Raw genomic sequence first — 5,456 nt, forward strand, 5'->3', positions numbered from 1 at the left:
TCTTTGATGTGTGTCTAAGAAATTTAAATGCTCATGGTATGGTGTTGGGGAACAATTTTGGTAGTGGGGACCACACTTGTTGACATACATATTTGGTTGTTTAAAGTAAATGTTTAGGACTAATATGATTTTATTTTTTTATAAAAGATGGGACTTTCACAACAAGGGTGCATTATTCTGGTGAGATGGATGAAAGCCGTGAAAGCCTTGGAAAGCAATATGTGGATGGGATGATTGACTACATCCACAAATGTGATCCGGACAGGTGGTCGAAACTTGAAGTGGATGAATTTATTGAGAAGAAGCTAGGTTTAGATGTCAGTGAGTTGCAATACTTTTTTCTGAAGACGGGCATGAATTTAAAAGAAGGGTTGGTCCGCTTATTTGATAATAAATTTTCTATGGATATGGCTGAAATTGGTGTAAAAGCAGGGGTAGTTGACCTCTACGTTGTGGACACCGGATTGGAGGCATTTGTCAGTCAAGTAACACAAGACCAATGAGAAAGGGCGAGCGAATATGAGGATGAGGATAGAGGATAGGGTACTGATAAAGTAGAGGATGAGCAAGAAGATAAGGCTAAGGGAAAAAGTAAGGGATAGGCTAAGATGTTAGTGGGTAAGGGAAAGGCTAAGGAGACAGTGGGTAAGGGGAAGGAGAAGGCAGTGGATAAGGGGAAGGCTAAGATGTCAGTGGGTAAGGGGAAGAAGAAAGCAGTGGGTAAGGGGAAGGCTAAGGAGGCAGTGGGTAGGGGGGAGGAGAAGGCAGTGGGTAAGGAGAAGGCTAAGATATCAGTGGGTAAGGGGGAGGAGAAGGAGGACGATGTAGAGGTGCTTCCATTTGTTGATAGTGACTATGACCTCAGTGATAAAGATGAAGATAAAATTATGGCTGCCCAAGTAGAAGGGTGGAAAAGGGTTGCAGATGTGATGGCAAGGCACCCTAGTGGTGATACTAGTGACAACGATCAATTACCGAGTGACTCACCAAGTTCGGGAACGGAAGATGAAGAAGAGAAACAACATTGTGATGATACAAAGCTGACTAGAAGATACAAGGCTGACAATGATCGCAACGACCCGAGATGGGAAATTGGGTTGCGTTTTAATTCCAAGGAAGACTTCAAAGAATTAATTCGTCACCAAGGATTATTGTTAGGGAAGAAGCTGTGGCTGAGAAAAAATGACAACATTCATTGCATAGCTCACTGTCGAGGGGTACTAAGAAGCAAGAAGAAAACCGAATGTCTGTTGGAGGTGAAACTGGCTCATAGGCCTAAACATGGGTTTTGGCAGGTTTCAGGGCTCCGCACCAAACATAAGTGTGGCGGAGCTTCCTATAACCATGGATGTGTCAATGCACGGTATCTCGGTAAGAAATACAAGGAAGATCTTCGAAAGTCGTGACTGGAATGACTGTTGGGCAGTTTATAGAAAAGGTGCATTGTGATATGAGGATCACCATTTCTCCAGGAAAGGCCAAGAGAGCTATGCAACATGCACGGAGGCTGATAGAAGTGGACTTGGTGAAGCAGTACAAGCGACTACATGACTACAAGGCTGAAATTCTCAGGGCTAATCCGGGAAGCACGGTTGTCTTAGCAACGCAGCGGCTGGAGGATGGAAATGACAAGTTTAAGGCCATTTACATTGCTTATGAAGCATGTAAAACTTCTTTCAAACGTCATTGCAGACGCTTGATAGGCCTAGATGAGTGTCATCTGAAGGGCCAAGCCAAGGGGAATCTTTTGACAACCATCGGATTGGATCTGAATGATCAGATTTTTCCCATAGCATTTGTCGTAGTTCGTATTGAAAATACTGATACATGGAATTGGTTCATGGAGCTATTGGTGCAAGATTTGGAAATTACGGATTCTAGCAAGTGGACTTTCATCTCAGACAGACAAAAGGTACATTTACGCTATCATATTTTTTATTCTTTTGGGTGTGCTGAATTTGTATCATTGTGCATATATTTTTCTTCTTTGGCTGTGAATAAGTAGGTTTAGTATTTTGGTTTTGTGGCTGAATTTTTCTTCTTTGGTTGTGCTGAATTCGTATCACTGTATGCAAAAAAATAGATTTGGTTTTTTGGCAGTTTTTTGCTTCTTTGGTACGCATACTGCCTGAATTTGTATCAATGTGTGAAAAAAAGTCAGAGATTGGTTTTGTGGCTGTATTTTACTTATTTGGCTTGTTGTGTATATTTTGTGTGGATTTGAGGTATGCATTTTAGAAGTAGTGACACATTCATCAACAATTGTATCGACTAACACATCCTTTTTAAAATGATAGGGGCTAATCAATGCCATGAGAAATTGTTGCCCTGATGCCGAACACCGGATGTGCGTTTGGCATATGCACAACAATTTCAAGAAATTGTTTCCTTCAACCATTTTGAAAGACTTGATCTGGGAGGCAGCTCGAGCAACAAATACTTATGGCTTCGAGAAGGCAATGAATGAATTGAAGGAAGAGAATGAGGAAGCGTACAAGTGGTTGGCAACTCACACAACGAAGGAGAATTGGAGTCGGGCCTTCTTTAGGTTTGAAGCAAAATGTGACATCCTTGTTAATAACATCTCTGAATATTACAACAAGGTGTTACTATTTGCTCGGGAGAAGCCATTGTATGGAATGCTGGAGTGTATTAGAATGTATCTCATGGATAGGTTTACTACAAGGAGGAAGATGGGGGCAAGGTTGGAGGATGCATTTGGGCCTAAAATCAGAAAGAAGCTTGAGAAGACAAAGAAGAAGATTGGAGAATGCATGGTGCGAGAGGCTGGAGTATGGATTTATCAAGTCAATACAAAGTGGAATAAACAATTTGTTGTGGATCTGCGAGACCGCACTTGTAGCTACAGGCGCTGGATGCTGACTGGATTACCGTGTCAACATGCCATTGCAGCGATTGAGATGTCTTCGGAGAATGTTGACGAATTTGTTGCAAAGTGCTACTCCAAGGAAACATTTGAAATGGTGTATGAGGCCATCATCTATCCGGTTGTTCCACCAGAGCTGACCAAGTTGCCGGGACGTCCGAAGGGAGCTAGACAAAATAGCGTGCAAGAGGCACGAGAAATGACAAAAGAGAAAGCTCGGGCAGCCCGTATAGTGCACGTTATAGATGACCTTCATGAGGCCAAAAGATGTCACGGAAAGGGTTGATGATGGATTACAAAAGTCGTCTTTGTGGTGTTGTCGGTCACAACAAACGAAAATGTCCCCAACGTGAGCCAGCAGTTCCGAGCAGCCCAAAACGCACGAAAGGTATAATTGTCTTCCATATTATAAACCCTAAACAACCATAAATCTTACTAATGTTGTTTGTTTGCAAACTGTTTTGTAGGGAAGAAGCGGCAGCGAGGTGAAAAGAAACAAAAATGCACATTGTGTCATCAACCCGGTCACAATAGGGTGCGGTGCCAAACTGCTGTTGTCGATATGTTTGTGGATCAGGCCTCCACGGCTGCGGGTGACAACCAAGCTACTACATCAACTATGAAGAACTAAAATTATGCTAATGTGTTTTGTCTACTAAACAATTGTGTTACCACCTGACTTTCTTTGGTTTTTTTGGCTGATTTGGTTGATTTTGGTTTGGGCAGTGCCCATTGTAGTGAATTATTGCCTACTTGTTGTAGGTTTTGGTGGTTTCACTTTATAAACTGTTTTTTGGGTTGATTTTGGTGGTTCTCAATTTGGTTAATGTATGTTGAATATGGGCAGATTGCAAGGCAAATGAAGTGTATGTTGGAATGAAATGAATTGTATGTTTGTACATTTTCTAAATTTTCTGCCGAAACATGCAAGAATTTTGTCATTTTACTTAAGTTGTGATTGGTCATTTGTGAATTGGACTCCTGTTATGCAAACATCTCCTCTTACGTTGACTCCTGTTTTTCTTTTTCTGAATTGGACTCAAATATTTGGTATGAGTATGGTTGTGTGCATTTATTAATGTTGTTGTGTGCATTAATTTCATTGAATTGTTAGGCAAAATTTTACCTTCCCCATCTATTTATAACACAAAATAAGTGACAAACAACACACTGCTGTCTGCAACTCTTCACTACGAACATGTATAACAACAACAAACTTTCGGGGTCCGAGGTTGAGAAGATAATGAAAAAATTGAGGAAACCGGGTGACGTCGCCACCACATCGTCGAATACACAATTGGTAACCGAAGTGAAATCCAAAACACTAATCAAGAAACAAATTGGAGAAGAAAAAGAAAAGGAGAAGCTCGATCATCAACTCCAGCTCGAGATTGTTGAATTGGAGCAGATTTGTAACATGGAGTGAATTCCTTGTAATTTTCGACTAAGTATTTTATCAAACACTTGGTGTGCAACCAAGTATGTACTACTTCTACTTTTTAATGAACAAATATTTCATTTTGGAATGCAATTCTTACCATTCTGGAGTGCAATTCAAATACAAACATACACAACAACAAAGAAATGAAATTTGATTCAGAATTCCAGATTTGATTCACCATTGGAAACGAAATTTCGAAAATTCATTACTTGAACCCTAATATACAAACAAACACCACAACAAAGAAGCAAAATCCATACATCACAATACCACGTAATTTCTCTATTGCTCTATTATTCTCCTCGATTGATGACAAAATCAAACTAAAACTCTCACATTCGGTCTCCGGCAGCGGCATTGAAGAAGTCACGGCGTCGTCTTCGTCGATTGGCTCACACCACTTAAAAAATTGGCAATCATTTCTCTCACAAACAAAGTATAGCTTCCCCCTTGTTGGTTTTCCATAGGTGGTGACGATTCGGAGTGAAGCCCGATTCTTGCAATGACAAAATTCGTACCGGAATCGGAGGTCACGTCCACCGCCACTCCCACCGGTCTCTCTGCTGTAGTTCGAACACTCCATGGTTGGTGAGTTGAGCTTACTTGATGGAAGATGAAGAAGATGGAAGATGAAGAAGGAGGATGAAATGAAACGATGAAGAAGATGGAAGATGAAAAGGGAATTCTAGGGTTTTTAAATGATAGCATTAAATGATAGAAGCAAATAATTTAATAAAACTAATTTTAAAAAAATAATTTATTTGAAAAAGAAAAAGAAATCTAATTTTAAAAGTCTTAATCGGGTCAAAATAAACTTAAGTTTCGTTGACCGTTATGTTTTAACGGCTCCGTCCATTTCGGACCAAATGTGATCGATTTTTATTTGTTAAGAACAAAAAAATTCAAAAGATAATGTTACGGACCAAAATCAAAAAATCGTCATATGTTAAGGACCAAAAAGGACCTTTACTCATATTCTTATGTAACAGTCTAGGCTTGCAAATTCGTGTACCCGTGGGTACCCAAACCCAAAAATTCAGGTATCTGAACAAGAAATCTTAAAAATATCATACTCAATACCCGACCAGTATTTGAATTCGGGTACCCGAACCCAACTAATCGCGTACC

General features: G+C 40.2%; 1 pseudogene; it reads left to right on the forward strand.

Annotated features, from left to right (window-relative positions):
* The first annotated feature begins 608 nt into the window (after positions 1-608).
* On the forward strand, positions 609-3,173 carry LOC148931396 (uncharacterized; annotated as a pseudogene).
* Positions 3,174-5,456: the final 2,283 nt, after the last annotated feature.

The sequence above is a fragment of the Salvia hispanica genome, chromosome 2 (assembly GCF_029641045.1).
Source record: "Salvia hispanica isolate PSC_SH4W2 chromosome 2, Shi_PSC_v1, whole genome shotgun sequence".
NCBI classification, from domain to species: domain Eukaryota; kingdom Viridiplantae; phylum Streptophyta; class Magnoliopsida; order Lamiales; family Lamiaceae; genus Salvia; species Salvia hispanica.